General features: G+C 44.6%; 1 protein-coding gene across 10 annotated transcripts in view; it reads right to left on the bottom strand.

Annotated features, from left to right (window-relative positions):
* ENOX1 (ecto-NOX disulfide-thiol exchanger 1) overlaps positions 1-16,986 on the bottom strand; it is a 509,205-nt gene that overhangs the window by 381,696 nt on the left and 110,523 nt on the right. Inside the window, exon 1 of one of the 10 annotated variants that reach the window (XM_072976297.1) lies at positions 9,587-9,773. The exons of the other annotated variants lie outside the window; for them this stretch is intronic. The gene's annotated coding sequence lies outside the window, so the exon portion shown is untranslated. Of the gene's footprint in view, positions 1-9,586; positions 9,774-16,986 lie in introns of those variants that run through there. 10 annotated transcript variants of the gene reach the window in all.

Below are 16,986 nucleotides of genomic sequence, written 5' to 3'. Positions count from 1 at the left end.
TCTATTAATATACTGTGTTCTTATTACTCAAAATCATTTTCCCTGTGCCTCTATGCAATACATGTTGGGCAAATAACTGAAACAATATAGATTTGGAAGGACATCTGCTCAGGAAACCCCACGCACCTTGGACCAGAACTCAGCACAGAGAGAACTCAAACCTCAGGTCTTTTTGCCTCCAAATCTAGATTTAGGACCTTAGAAATCCTGAGCCCAGAAAAATGAACCAAGCAAGCCCACAGCTAGTGAGACACAAGAACTAAATTCAGACACCAGACTCTGTCCAAATTTGGTGCACATCTGCTCCGAAAAAAAAGCTTTATCCCAGAGGTAACATACAGGAGAATAAAACACATTCCCACCCTCATGGCCCCCGAGTCCCTGTGACCACTGTGTGACTGAAATCAATTTGACTGACATCAGAGACATTATCAGCAATAGAAAAATTTCAAAAAGAAGTCTCACGTGCCTCGTAAGAGATCTCAAGTTAAATGAAGCTTTCCATTTGACAGAATTCTAAAATGTCTAATAATCAAGATAAAAATGACTAGGATGATAATGACCACAATGGTAACATTTATTACTGAGCACTTACTATGTACTAGTCACTATTTTAAATATGTTCCAACTTCCAAAACACAGAAAGAGCATTAGATATTATTATTAACCTAATTTTACAAATGAGTTAACAAAAAAGCTTAGAGAATTACTTAATCACTTGTCCAAATTTACATATGCTAATAATTTCTACACAATTCAGCCTCCAATTTCAAAAGATCCTGCCATTATTCTATAGCTCTTTAAAAACGGACAACTCCTACACACATACACAGATTATCTGTATCTATAGAACGGTTTTCTTTGAATATCCCCAAATTTAATCAATATCAGGAAAGAAAGCAAGGAGCTGGAAGATGAGATACTACACATCCAGAATTGGTCATTTGTAGTGAAAAACATAAATCAGTAAGGTGAAGAAAAGGACGAGTTTAACAAGAAAGTTTCAAACACATTATGCTTTAATTAATTGTGAATTAAAAGAATTATTGGGGAAAATAGTATTTTTCATAAAGCATTTAAATTTAGCCTTTGGGTGTCACTGACACTAAGTTTCATTTCAATAAAAACAATTTTCCAAGTAATAGAAGCAGAACTTAGGGCAGAAGCACCCAAGAGATGGCCACACAGATTCACAGATTCGCTCCAGTGTTCAAGGAGAAGAAAGTATAGCCCTCATTTCCCCAAGATTCCACTGGGACGGGATGTCTTTACTTAATTAACTACTCGTCCATGATACTATGTAAAAAATGCTGACCCTGCAGCTTTGTGCGGATAACTCGCAGTGGCCTCAACAACTCTATTTATTGGAGTATCCATTTTCCTGTCTAACAGAGCCCAGTTTGAACTTCCTCCACTTGCGCTGATACTCTGTGTCTCTCATTTATGACACGGCGGTGTTTGTAGCAGGTGTGCGATCTTCACGTTCATGATCAGATACAGTCCAAGGCAGAGAAGAACACAAGTAGAAAATGAAAAGGAAGAGATGTGCCTTTCACTGTCTTTCAAAGTAAAACAGTTACAATTAGGTATGAAAAGAAATTACCTATAAAAATTAACTCAAACTGTTTTTCTTTTAAATTTATAGATAAAGGACAAAGGCTTGATCTCCAGAATATATAAGCAGCTCATACAACTCAATAAGAAAAAAAATAAACAACCCAATCCAAAAATGGGCAGAAGACCTAAACAAGCAATTCTCCAAGGAAGACATGCAAATGATCAAAAAGCACATGAAAAAATGCTCAATATCACTAATTATCAGAGAAATGCAAATCAAAACTACAATGAGGTATCACCTCACACCAGTCAGAACAGCCGTCATTCAAAAAGCCACAAATGACAAATGCTGGAGAGGCTGTGGAGAAAGGGGAACCCTCCTACACTGCTGGTGGGAATGCAGTTTGGTGCAGCCACTATGGAAAACAGTGTGGAGATTCCTCAAAAGACTAGGAATGGACTTACCATATGACCCAGGAATCCCACTCCTGGGCTTGTATCCAGAAGGAAATCTACTTCAGGATGACACCTGCACCCCAATGTTCACAGCAGCACTATTTACAATAGCCAAAACATGGAAGCAGCCTAAATGTCCATCAACAGGTGACTGGATAAAGAAGATGTGGTATATTTATACAATGGAATACTACTCAGCCATAAAAACCGACAACATAACGCCATTTGCAGCAACATGGATGCTCCTGGAGAATGTCATTCCAAGTGAAGTAAGCCAGAAAGAGAAAGAAAAATACCATATGAGATCGCTCATATGTGGAATCTAAAAAACCAAAACAAAAACAAACAAACAAAAACAAAGCATAAATACAGGACAGAAATAGACTCATAGACAGAGAATACAGACTTGTGGTTACCAGGGGGGTGGAGGGTGGGAAGGGATAGACTGGGATTTTAAAACTGTAGAATAGATAAACAAGATTACACTGTATAGCACAGGGAAATATACACAAAATGTTATGATAACTCACAGAGAAAAAAATGTAACAATGAGTGTGTATATGTCCATGAATGACTGAAAAATTGTGCTGAACACTGGAATTTAACACAACATTGTAAAATGATTATAAATCAATAAAAAATGTTAAAAAAAAAAGATAAAGGAGAATTGCTGACAGAAGCGAACTGATTTAAATGTGTATGTGTGTCCCGTCTCACCAGTGTGCAAGCTTCCCTACTGTATATAAGGTTCTCGAGGACAAGGGTCAGATTGACAAACCTCATCCCTTACATGGGATGACGCCAAGGCTTGGGCCATAGCGCCTGTGTCCCCTGCTGCCTACTCTCTGGTTGTGAAGTTGCTGAGAGTTTTGCTGGTGACCATGATCAGGTCACTCACTCCCGACCCAGCACAGCACCCTGCCCATGGGAGGTGCTCATTTAACACGAGTTGGACTAAACAGAAATAACATCAGTGTTACCTCGTTACCTCTATGAACCACCAATTTAGACGAGCTTTGATATTTTCCAAATCGTTCGTTTGTTTTCTCCCTTTAGAATTGCTACTATTTTAAAAGCTTAGGCATATGGTAATACTTAGCTGGGTGTAAATATTTAACCCAATCTCTACTAAGTAAAGCATTTAACATTTTATATACAATCTGAAGACTTATATAGAAACTATACATATACACATTTGGAAGAAAAGCAGGTCCCATCCTAACAGTGCTGTTTTCTACGTGGTAGCAGTGAATAGAGATTTTTACATCAGGAGGGGAGGGCACCTCACCATTTATCTTCCATCAACCCAGCTGCTGAAATACAGCAACTCTCTCTCCCCTTCTCTCCCCGTCTCCAGTCATGGTTGCCTTCATATTCAGGATGCAGTAGCTGCTTATTTTTAAAAGTCTAGAACTGCACATAATATTCTTCCACTCATTGTGCTTCCTCGTTCCACTCCCACTGCAAAGCTTCCAAGGTATCTGTCAAATCTGAATGCTCTTTCCCACTTTTCACTGGAGAGATTAAGTTGATAAAAATAGAATCCCAAACTGTCATAGGCCTTTTAGGCATCTTAATTAATTGTAATTAGTTTTTAAATATTCAGTTCCTGATTTCCCATAAAACTGAGGGCATCACACATATGGGAGCTGTCATTTTTCCTGGTAATAGAAAGGTGGCCGTTCATTCTTCCCTGTGGTCTTTCTACTTTCGACCTTGACTGGTATGTGTGTGGCTGGTAAATGACTGAATTAATTTTATAGTGAGTGACATATTTTGAAATCTGCAAAGCATCTTCTTCTGGGATTTTAAGCCAACCCTTGCTTTTCCCGAGACAGCTCTGTGCACTGCTGCAATAATAAGTTGGAGATCTTGACTTTCCCATTAGCATCTCGCAATTTATGAGCTTTGCTAACCATGGGATGATTTTTAAAGGATGCTCCTAATCCCCCAATGCACCTAGATAACTAGAAAAATAACAGACAATAAATGAGTACTTTAGAGAAGGAATTTAAGAATTTAAAGCTTCACCCAAGCTGAAAGTAATCACAGAAAAACTTTATAATGGTCCTGAACTGACTTCAATATTCCCTTCACATTAATAAAGGGATGCACCAGCTTTGAATAACTTATTTCATTTAGGCTGCACAACTGCCCTATGATGCAGTGGTCATCATCTACAATTTTTACATGGGGAAACTGAGGCGCAGGTATTTTAGGTAAATTACTAAGTCAGGAATTAGCAGAGCTGCAGTTCAACCCAGATACAACCACGTTCACAGCACTGCACCAACCCCCAGGCAGAATATGGGTCCTTGAGCCTCCTAATATTTACAGTTCCTTGTGGGCCCTTACATCAAATTTAAACCTAAAAAAGTATTCAAAGTTCAATTATTCTATGGATTATTCAAGACTTTGGGGTTCAATTTATCACTGACTACATATGGTGTAGGAAGTGGTAGGTCTACAATTTTTAACCATGACCATTTTGGGGAATTAATTGAAAAATCAAGTTATTAAGAAATCTGTACATCAAATAATAATTTTCCCAATGGAATTTGCCTAGCAAGTGGAAATCAAAGAAAAGTGTGCATTGTTCCAAACAAAAATCTTTATGTTAGTTTCTATCAGTGTCATCCACTGTCAAAGCATTAAATTCTTACTTTTGGTACTCCTGTAACCAAAATTGATCAGTCAACCATAGGCCCTCTGTACACTCCAGGTAAACCACTTTTAATTAAAATATCATTCAATTTCCAACTGATTAGAAGTTCTGAACTCCATGGTAATTGACTATTTAAGCAACAAGTTTGCTGAATTATCCTAAAATACTGAGTAGAACTCGCTAAGTGAAGAGAATTAGAAATGGATTTTTTTTTCCTCAAACAGAATTCAGATTGTATCAACGCACCAGTACAATTTCATACACTTAAAGACAAACACCCTTTATAGGTCATTATTAGGAATTTAGCTAAGTATGCATTAGTTTCTACTAAGAAGCTTGACTACACATCTTGTGACAGCTTTTGTCCCAGGCTCTCTCTTCAAGGATGTCTGTAAAGCAACCATCCTGGAAGGATGAAGATGCTGTCTCCCTCCAGGACAGAGGACAGCTGTGTTACCTGGCCAGGATAATAAAGGCTGGGTAACTTGGCAGCAGCTCTTTATAAGTCTGGTGACTTCCCAAACTGTGCCTTCCTCAGCCATGACACAGACCCACTGCGTGTGAAGCACCCACCTGGGGTCGCTCGGCATTGCCCCTGTGGGAGTTGGGGGGCCCAGGGACACTGACACACAGGAAGTTCACACCGCCAGCTGTGCCGTGAGGAATAAAATCCTGTGTGTCTGACCCAGGAGTTTCATGTCTCCTACAGACGTGCACGGAACTGTGGCAGGCTAACTTATTAGCTCACAGGTGGGGTAAAATCTCTGAGCCTTCACTGCTCCAGGTGGTTATGAATGATTAAGTAGGTATTTGCAGAGGATCCCTAACTCTGGGGTGAGTTTTTGCACCTGCCTCTGAAGGCTGGAACTCAACTGGCAGCTGTCACTTGCGCTCAGGGCAAACCCTCTAAAGAGCACCACCTTCCTATGATCCTGGCCACCCGAGAGCTACTGAAAAGAGGCGGGCGGCGACAGTGGGGGAGGCTTGTCCGCTGTCGGGTTATTAGCATCATTGTGACCATGGATCTGTACACCAAAAACAAGATTATTTTTTTTTCGCCCTGATTGATTACATGCTTTCCCAGGCTGACCTGTAAATCCCTGCCATCAATCAGCCTCAGGGGAAGAAAATCTTGTGTCTCGCTCTCACACTCCAGGTTACCCCCAGCGTGACATAAGCCAGACAGGTTTCTGAGGCCCTGAGATGCCCTACCTTCTGCCTTTCCCCACCTTGCCAGTCAGGCAGGTGGACAGTGAACAACCCACTTGCACAAAGCATGTCTCAGAAACCATCTGATCCTTCTCCCACTTGGAGAGGCAACAAGCAGGATTTGTACGCTCTCCTCACAGAGGCTCAGTGAATCCTAGTGGCTTCACCCAAACTCAGATCTGGTCACTGGTGGGGCAGACACGTCAGCTCGGGGCTTCCGCCTCTTTCCGCTGTACCATCCCGCCCTCTGTACGGCACAACGCTCAGAAGCCCAGCAGATGGTTCTGCCACGCGCGCGGTCCACGGCTCCCTCGCCGGCCCCCCAACAGGGGACGCCCGTGGGCTGCACTAGCCCGTTATCCTCCTGGCACAGACGGCATCCTCCACATCTCCCCAGGTGGGCGACTGTACCTGCACACAGTGCTGTCTGTGCTGTGTTCCCGAAGCCAACCACCCCCCACACACCCCTGCACCAAAGGCTCTGCTCCCCAGCCTCCATTCTGCCCTCCCATTTGCTCCGTGAGCCCCTAAGTGGCCCCCTGAGAGGCAGGGGAGCACAGTGGTTAGGGAGTGGGGGGTCTAGAGTCGGCGGACATGGGGTTTTGAACCCTGGCTCAATCACTTACTAGTTGTATGATCTCAGGTGACTTATTTCACCTCTCTGTGCCTTAGCTTCATCATCTGTATAATGGGTGTAACAATACCTCTATTACAGGACTGCTGTAAAGACTGAGTGAACTAAATACATTACTCCCAACAGGCCTACACTCAATAAACGTTTTCTGTCACCACCATCATCACTACTACAGCTGCTCTGAGTCCCCACCGGACACAGTGATCTCATTTTGGTTAGCACCTCAATTTCTCACTGTCAGGCCTGGACCTGAATTCAGGTGAACTTCTCCAGGGTCCCTATACCCAGTCCTACAAAACAGCAATCTAGCCTGGCCCACTCTGCCATCAGAAACAAAATCGTCAAAGACAACGTGACAAGCTCCGCAAATCCTCCTCACTGAGTGAATACATGCGTTGGGAAGACTGTCCTTCATAATATATACTCTGGAAGAGAAATGAAGGTCTGGGCTGGACCAGCCTCCATGTCTTCTGTGAGTAAATCTACAGATAAGGCAAAATAATAACCCTCGTCCCCTCTGAGATGCCCACATCCTAGTCCCAGAAGCTGTGAATGTGTTACATTACCCGGCAAAAAGGACTTTACAGACAGGATTAACAAGGACAGTGAGATGGCAAATTTTCCTAGACTATCTAAGTAAATTCAATCTAATTACAGGAGTCCTTAAAAACAGAGCAACTTCCCTAGCTGCAGTGAATCAGAGAGGTGGCAGCATGACAAAGACACCACCCACCTCTGCAGGCTGTGAAGATGAAATGGGGCTACCAAGGACTGTGCCTGGCCTCTGGAAGCTGAAAAGGGCCAGAAAATGGATTTCCCCTGGAGCATCCAGGGAGGAACGCAGACCAACTGACACCCTGACGCTAGCCCAGTGAGACCCAGGTTGGACTGCTACCCTCCAGAACTTCAAGATAATAAATCTGTACTAGTCAAGTCACTAAGTTCGTGGTAACTTATTACAGCAACAATAGAAATCTAACATATAGTCCCTCTGGATTCTTCTAGCAGGCAAAGACCACAGGCCAGTATCCAAGCAGCATACGGTGGCATTAAGCAACAGAAAAACACATACTCACTAATTCATTCATTCACTGAGTCACTCCATGAATTTATGAAGCACCTGCCAGAGGCCAGGCACTGTTCAGTGTGCTACGGAAAACAACAGAAAACCAGAGAGGCACGTTGGGTTCTGTTCCACGGAGCTTACATTCCAGAGGTAAGAGAGGCCAATAAAGAAACAGGACAATTTCTAATAGTGATGGATGCTGGGAAGAAAATAAAACAGAACAATGAGATCGAGAACAGGGTAGGCAGAGCTGGGGGGTAGGAAACCCACCACCAGGTAGGGGGAAGGCTCCCAAAGAAATGACATTTGAGCTGAAATCAAAAAGGTACAAGGATTGTCAGCAAGGCAAAGAGCGAAGCCAGCTCCGGAGCCGCTCACCCGCGGCTGACCGCGGCATCCTTCCAGAGAAGGTAAGAGATGAAACGCCCACTGTGAAACTGATGTGACTTCTCGCTTGGAGGAGAAGTGCACTGTGTGAATTGCTCCATCATTTTCCTGTCCTCACTCTTCACAGTGTGACTTTTAAGGCTTTAGTTTTTAACATACTTCATGCACAGCACAAAGGGGTGCCGTCCCCAGAGTCCCTCCGTATCACTCCCAGGGAGATCACTCCGTGCTCTCCTTATCTGAATATGGATGTGGTCAGATTCCCGGGGATGGCTAGATGGCCCTAATTGTGATGGACTTCCCCGTGGCTGGCTGCTGCCTGTATCAGTGACACTGGCTCCGGGACCAAGACCATCACTCAGGTTCAGACCCAGATGGAGATGCAGAGCCAGTGCAGGCCCAGCTGGCTCCCTGCACACTTCGTTAGGAGACAGATATCAAAAGGTGGAGGCTGTAAGTACATGTGTAAAATTCTCTCTCCTATCATGTAGGAATGATGGTCTTTGAGATCCAAAACATACAGAAACATACAGATCCAAAACATACGGAAACAAGCCACTCAATTTATCTATTAAATAGCACTTTGCTCTGACATCTGTAGCAAAAGTGACAACAGCTGCAATTTTAATATTGTCACAGTAGTGTCATTAATATTTCTCACAATTGCTCCTTTCATAGGTTTTTTAATGAAGGTCAAGCTAGAACATCCACACAATCTGTCTCAATGCAGAATTCCCAGACATACATAAACAATCCAGAGTGGTGCAAATCACTGTGAACACCTGCTAAGAGCTTCTTCCAAGCACAGCTTCCCATGTGAGAAGGTGACAAAGCTGAGATATGCAAAATGCTTCCAGTCCTAGGGCTCCTCTATCCATTTCTGTTGTTTTCTATGTTAATATAATCGACTTACAAACAGACTTAACATTGAGTGGGAAGGCTTTTGTGGTGAGCAACTGGGGTGCAGAGTTAACACTTCACAGTGATAATTCACTGACTCTGAGAATGGTGCTCAGGTTTTAGAGCTAGAATATCTGAGTTTGATTTCCAATTCCACCATATCCAGTAAGTATATGACCTTGAATAGGACACATCTCTGTCCAAGCGTCAATACTTTTTTTCTCTAAACTGAAGTTGAAAGAAATGCCCTTTCACCTGTTTCAGAGGGTTCTCTCAATTACAAAATGAGATACACTTTGTGGACTAGAGAACAACAGCGTAAACCCGAAGTCCCCGGCTTCCTCACTCATGGTGGTATGAATACACTGTGTTTAAGGCAACAGCCTAGGTCCCGGTCCTCTGCACTCCACCCAGGATTCCTCTTCCCAGTAATTCCCACTGGGATGCCCTGGTGGTGGTGCGAGTGGGCGTTCCTGCCCCCTGAGAGCTGAGTTCCTCCCCTCCGCACTTCAAAAATGGAAAACAATTCTGAGCCTTTCATCTTTACAAAAACAGGTCATAGGCTGGGTTTGTCCTAAGGACCAGAGTTGGCTGACCCGAGCCTTATGCCTTATCCCTTGTACACACCACAACATACTTGTTTCTGTTGGGGTGGGGGTGGTGTCTGCTGTAAGGGGAGCTGAGGGAAAGCGGGTTAAGTCAGGAGAGATACCTGGAACCTCTGTTCCCTTGGACACCCAGGCTGTTGCTCAGTCTGGTCTCACTGGTAGACCTCCTCCCTCGTGGCTTTCTCTCAGTCCAGCTCTTCTGGGAACCCAAAGCCATGGGAGAGATCAGTCCACGTGTGAACTCCAGAAGTGAGCGGGCTCCACTTCCCACACTCAGCGCTCCTGAGTGCTGTGCCAACCAGGCACGCTGCTTCCACGCCCCTGAACGTTCTATGACAGTTAGAAGCCCCTCTGCCCACAGCACATGGATGGGACCTGGTGGCTGCAGTTACCTATGATGCAGTCCGTCCCAGTAAAAAGGCATCTCTGAGCTGCCCAGAATGTTTTCTACATTTATAAGCTGGTATGCTCATTATTGATTAAAAAAAAAAAAGAGGAGGAGGATGGGAAAGAGGAAGAGGGGAGGAAGGAACAAGAAAACAAGAGGGGATGAGGAGGGCAGAGGAAGGAAGGGGAAGAGAAACCACTGCAGAATATTCTGCTTGGATGTCATCATTATCACAAAATGACTTCCACCTGGACTTATATTAAATCCATCAAACACTGTCACTAACTCAAAAACAAAAGCAAGCTTCACCACCACTGATAGTTTCTGAAGGAGGAGGCAAAGATTCAGTCTTCCTTTGGGATGTTTTCCCCTCTTAACAGAAACCTTGACTTCGACTCCTTTAGATTTTCACATCTATGCTGTAAGTCAAGACTTCCTCAAGTGTATAGGGCACCCCCTCCTTAAGCCCACAAATGAGTTAGAACACGGTGCCCCTTCAGCGCCAGGTCTCAGCACAGACCGGTTACCTGAAGGTGCCTTTGCTGGCGCCTGAGCGGGGGATGAAGTCACCTCTTAACCTGGCAGATCCAGCTGTGCCCAAGGACCCCCAAAACGGATTCTCGTCCCCACTCGTGTTCCTGGCCAAGCTGCACAGCAGCACACAGAGGCCCTGACTCAGCGCTGGCTGGGAGCCGCCGCCCACAGGCCAGATGAATTTAGTCCGTTGTGTGCAGCCGCCGTGCTGACACAGATGCTGGTGAGAGTATTTATGGTGGTGGTGGTGCTGGCGAGCCTTTGCTCACTGTCACTTAAAGAGCACTGATTTTGAGAGGGACGGAGACAACTGAGAGACAGAGAGGGTAAAGCCGTCCACAGTGGTGCTAAGTTGTAGGAGGAGGGGCACTAACAGCCGAGAAGATGAGCAGCGAAGCAAGAAGAAGGGTAAAACCAAATCAGCCTACACCAGAGCCAACCGCTGAAGTCGAGGATGGGTGTCTGCTCCCCGCAGAGGATGCTAAACACCCAGAGGTCCGAACTGAAAGAGCACTTTTTCCATCGTAGGAAGGAAGGTTTGGGGGGGCCTAGTGTGGGCAGATTGAAGCAGTGGGCAGCCGAGAAGCCAGGAGGCCGGTGATGAGGTTTCAATCGCCCAGATGGGAGAGAAGAGACACCAGTGGTGGCCTGGAGACGTGCAAGGAGGAAAATCGGAAGCTGCCTGGAAGCTATCGGGCAGAACCAGCAGCGACAGACTGAAACAGGGAGGAGAAAAGGTCAAGGTGGAGTCAGGGCTGACTGAGTTTCCGGCCCAGGAAAGGACTGATGATGGCTGTGTCCTGGTTGCCAAGATAACAAGCCTGAGTGGCAGGCAGAGAAGCCCCAGGGTCTGTCTCTGGGATTCTCCTGCTCTTGACTATGCTGTGCGGACCTGACCTCCTTCCCCTTAAGGGTACAACATGCGCCTCTTGTTACGCACGAGATGTGTTTATCACCTGAAATGACTCACCTTCCGCCACCCCAGCCCCCAGTTCCAGGATGCTGCAGGTTGCAATCATGCTTCAGAAGCACGTATTTTCCAGCATTGTTAGCAGAAACAAACATCTGCAACACCTAATCCAACCCATTCACTGGAAAGATACATAAAAGCACTCTTAACTTTTAGCAGAACTTCTTTAAACACCGAGAACGTTACAGCAGAGATCTACCTTTCCAGCAGAGAAAGTACTCCATATTTTCCTCCGGAAACTGAAGATACTATGTATAAATTTGAAAGCATATATTTCTTCAAAGTATTAATTTTTAAAGCGGCCGAAATTGCTAACAACCAGGGAAAGTACTGATTTATAAATTATGTTCTCAGTGCATGGTGTATACATTGTGAATTTGCATGCATATTAAATGCAAATAACCAGAAGAGCATAACATTAAAGCTTCAAATTTATATGTGCAAAAGACAGTAAATTCTAACATTAAAATTCTTCCCAGAAAATATTAACTCCCCGTGTCCCATGTAATCGCCACACGGCCAGCGGAGCAGTCTCACTGCTGAGTTTAGGAAGGCTGTAACCTGGGTCACCCATGCCCACCCCACGAATCCGGCAGAGCAGATAAGACCATCCGGCATTGTGAGGGACAAAAGGAAGGTGCGAATGTTGCCCAGCTCTTCAAACAGTTGTTTTATTTAAATAACTTGACCAAAAAAAAGGATACCACTACAACTGCCACCATTGAATCACTTAAGAGGATCTTTCTTCACTGTAAAGATTTTGACATTGAAGAAATGGGACAAAAGACAGCTGAACATGCCCTTCCACTATAGTAAAAATAAGACATTCGTGATGGTAAAATTTTATGTGTCAGCTTGGTAGGTGATGGGGCCCAGTTATCTGGGCCTACAGTGGTCTAGATGTTGCTGTAAAGGTATTTTGCAGATGTGATTCACCTTATCCATTAGTTAACTTTCGGTAAAGGAGATTACCCTGGATCGTCTGGGTGGGCCTCATTCAATCAGTTGAAGGCCTTAAGAGCAAAAACTGAGTTTCCAAGGGAAAAAGGAATTCTGCCTGAAAACTTGAACACAGAAACCCTGCCGAAGTTTTTAGCCTCTTGACGTGTCCTATAATTCTAGACTCGAGGGCACAACAGCAGCTCCGGCCTGCTGGCCGGCCCAGAGAGTTTCAGACTAGTCAGCTCCCACAGCTGCGTGAGCCAACTGCTTAAAATCAGTCTCTTAATACATACATACCACACATACGCACACACTTATATGTGCATATCTATTGATTCTGTTTCTCTGGAAAACCCTGACTGAGCCAAGATTCAAAGGGACTTCCAGTTTAGAACACAGTGTACGGTGTTGTAACCCATCCTGGTGGGTGGGTGAGTGCTGCCTGATTTTGATTACAATGTAAAAGCTAATGTATTCTCTTTTTTCAAAAAGAATTTTCATTGGGAGACATATAACATTATGTTAGTTTCAGTGGTACAACGTAACAATTTACTATTTGTAAATATTGCAAAATGATCACCATCATCAGTCTGGTTAACACCCATCCTCACACATGTTATAAATCTTTTTTCGTGGGATGAGAACTTTTAACATCTACTCCTTTAGCAACATGCAAACGCACCACACAGAACTGCTAACTGTAGTCACCCTGTGCTACCTTACATCCCCGCCACTTACTTATTTTACAACTGGAAGTCTGTACCTATTGATTACTTCTGCTCATTTTGTTCAAATAGCTTCACTACTATGGAGTGCATGCCTGTCTTGAAAATTTCCTTCCTGATACCCATTTAAAGAATTTTCACTCTAAGAAGTTGACGCTAAGAAGAATGATGGGGAACTGTACTTGTAAAAGAGGCTCATGAAAGCTTTCGGTGGTTGACTATCCGCTCAGCAATGCCGGTTCGGGGGCTTGCCTTGCTGGATTTATTCTGTGACTCCTCTGTGGATGCTAAGTCTCGGGGGATGGAACTGTCCCTTCATCTATGGCCTGAGAACACCAACTGGACCATCAGTTCTAATGAAGCAAATACCCATGTCAAGTTTCGATCAAACAATTTCACGGGTTTAGTACCACTCTGATCCCTCCTTGTCTGGCTCCTTTCCTCCCTTGGCCTCAAAGGGCAGCTCACAATGTGTGCTTCCCTCCTTGGCCCTTCCCATCTCCTCTCTGCAAGAGGGGTGCTTCTCCACACGCAGATCCAGTTACTGTGAGTGCGCAGCCAATCTGGGGCTGTACTTTCTTCCCTGACCGCTAACTCTTCTCACACCCCCTTTATCTCCTGCCAACTGTAGGATCTCCTGGGAGTGGGAGGCATGAGGGGAAGGGTCGTAGCACGTCCCAACAAGAACTGATCGACTGAACAGATTTATACCTTCTGCAAACTGACCCACTGTTCCATGATTGGTAAGCTGGGGAGAGAACTGACCTTTTCCAGAAGGCATTTGCACATCTGCTGTATAATCTTCTAGATATCCCTCCCCCTTTTTTTTGGACGGCTAGGAATGGGAGGAATTCTTCAAGGCAGCCCTCCAGCCTCGACTGGGAGTTACCTGTAACCTCCCCTCATCTTCTCTAGCAATCCTGGCACCAAGTCCAGTCCCCCCTCCCTCTCCCTTCCTCAGCCGCAGTCCTTCTCATCAGCGCCTGCCTTCTTCCTCTTCTTCTGAGTTGTTTTATAATCCACGGCAAGAACCGTCTCCCCCAGATGTCATTTAGACCATGTCACGTGTTGCCAAGTGTTCCAACTGGTTCTTCTGAAACTAAGTTTCCAGCCCGGACCTCAAGTCCAGCAGCCGACTCCCTTCCTTCCTAGTTGTGCCCCCGCCTCCTTCCCCGCCCAGCACTGCCCCATCCTCCCTTGTCTGCAGCACCCTCTCTGCTCTCCAAACAGGGGGACAAACCCTTCTCCTTCATTACTCCTCCCCTAACACGTCCCTGCTCTCCTTGGGATCTCCACTCAGAACAGATACCCCTGAACAGGAAAAAGTAAGCCCTGCTCATCTCTCACGAAGAAAACTCAGGAGCCGATGGGCTTCCTCCATCCCACACCTGGAATAACTAACTCGCCTTGGTTTCCCACCACTCCTGATTCAGATCATACGGTCTGGACTCACATCCAGGAAACCCCTGGGCAAAATGCTATTAACTCCCTAAGTAGTAACTCTTGATTCCATCTGAAATCACCCCTATTGGTTCCATTCTCATAACGAAGTGTCAAAAGAGAAACCTCCCGCAAAGTGAACCTTTCCTCTTCACAAATACTCTCGGACACAGAAGCCGATCTACGCAAGCATCATTAGGCATGCGCATCGAAATGCATTTCCCACTGTGATTTATGCACTTGTTACATACTGCTATGGATATATTTTTGGAAAATTGTTTTTTTAAATATTTAATAGCCACTAAATGGGTAAAATAATACTCTGCTCCTTATGGAACAGTGAGAAGTCATTCATTACAATTTGCAATTGTAATCAGTAATGGGGGCAGAAAGAATGCCAATGGTTTTCAATCATCACTGGTAAAAATGTAAATTTTTTTTTTAAATTAAGACTCTAAAGTTCACCTGCATTCATCTCCTGCTAATTCAGGCTGGGACTATTTCCTAGGACTTTGAGTGGCTTAGCGTCATCAAGACATGTCGCAAGCTTCATCCAAATTATTCAGTACGTACCATGCATTATTCTCAGCCTCTCAGAAGACGAAACAGGGAGAGGAAATGAGAGTGTCTGAAGAACAAAAGGGAAAATTGAAGCATCGAGACCTCGGGCTAAAAGTGTAAAACCCTTGAGAGGGTTTTAAGGACATTTTAGAGGCCTGAAAAATGAGGACAAATCAGCAGGCCCGTTAACTCAGCAGCGAATTAAAACACCATCATTTCCAATTTTAGCCTTGAGGACCAAGGGTCCCAAACAGACCACGCGCTCTGTTTCCTCTGCAGAAGGACGGCGTCCTCTGCTACATATTCTTAAGTGTGTTTCTTCTTTTCCAGCTAATTTAGTGAAAGACTGACTATCCACTTCCTAACTCTTCTCCTAAAACATTATTACTAACTTCCCTGGGACCATGGTAAAGGGACAGCGGGGCAACTGGAGATTTAAAGAACAAGCAATATTCTCTGTTCATTCCAACTTCTCTTTTTCCTTCTAGTTAACGATGCACTTCGCTGTCTTCAGATGCATTGTCCTTGACCATATACTTGAGGAAAGATGGTAAAACACAGCACATAGATAATGCACAAACGGAAGAGCCTCTGAATTTAAGGAGGAGACCATATTCTACAGTTGTGTACATTTCACCGTCTCATCTCATGGAAACGGGAGTTCAAAGCAGCTCTTTCCAAAAGGTCTGGAAGATCTAGCATGACCACATGAGAGATATTCCTTAACAACTACTTTGTATTTCAATGTATTCATAACACAGTCTCGCTCCTTAAGTAGCGCTAGGCCCAGAGGTTAACTGCTTTCAACTCTTTAAGTCATAATCTTGGAATCTGTCTCTGCATCTGGAAATCAGTGCTTCCCCAGCGGGAGGTCCCGGCACACTGCTGTGCTGGGAACTGGTTCCAGGTTTGCTATGAGGGACTGACACCCCTCAGCCGCAGAGGACCAGGTCGGGCCATGGGCAGCCGGCGCCTCTGGACAGGTCACAGGTGGCCATCAGCTTCCCTAGAATCCGAAGGCACAGTCCTCACTGAGCTGCTGAGAAGCATGAAACGTCCACAGACACTCAGGTCAACAGGCTGCTGCGCCAGGACCACTGCCCTTTGTGAAGAAGCGGCCCCTGATGCTGGGGGAGGAGTTTGTATTCCAGGTGTGCAGGTACATCTGGCTGGAGGCGGGGCTCTAGAAAAGTCAGGGATGGGGACCTGGTGGGCAGAGCTACAAGTATCAGCTCCCCAAATTCTCTCTTTATGGGTTTCAGAAACTTCTTTTCACTGGGGGCTGATGCGCTTTCCTTAGCATCCCAGCAACCTACAGAGTGACTGCTCTGACAATGACCATGTGTTTTACTAATTAGGGTCCCATCATGAGTTTTAATTACATCATAGAAAAAAATTTCAATGAGAAGTATCAGAGTATTGCATTTATAGAGCAAAGAAAAGGAGTAAAGCTACTGAATCTTTAAAATAGAATTTTAACTGTTGCAAACTTTGGGACAGTGGTGAAATGGCTTGTCTATTTCTTAATCGCTATCAGGTAGTATCTGACAGTGACCAACACGATTTTGAAAAGGAGAATCACTGGCATCTGGGTCAAGAATTATGTTGAGCTATTTCAGGCAAATAAGCAAGACAAAAAGTTATGTTCACAAAAGCAAGCTCAGGTTTCTCATTTGAAAATTTGAGAAGATTTTATTTGGAAGTTTCTTATCTACATAGTCCCCAACTGAACGTGTCCAGCTCATGACGTTATTAAGTATCTGTTTCTACATGTGTCAAGAGGTGAATCAGAGAACTAATTTAAACAACATGCTTATATTACTACTTCTTGGTTTTTCGATTTTAAGTGCTCTCTGTTGGCTTCCCAAGGAGGAGGATGAGGGTTATTTTTGTTTGATTTTTTTTTCATACACGTATAATTGTCCCATGTCCCTATCCTCTCAG

The sequence above is a fragment of the Vicugna pacos genome, chromosome 14 (assembly GCF_048564905.1).
Source record: "Vicugna pacos chromosome 14, VicPac4, whole genome shotgun sequence".
Lineage (NCBI taxonomy): Eukaryota > Metazoa > Chordata > Mammalia > Artiodactyla > Camelidae > Vicugna > Vicugna pacos.
This window is presented reverse-complemented; position numbering and strand designations above follow the sequence as displayed.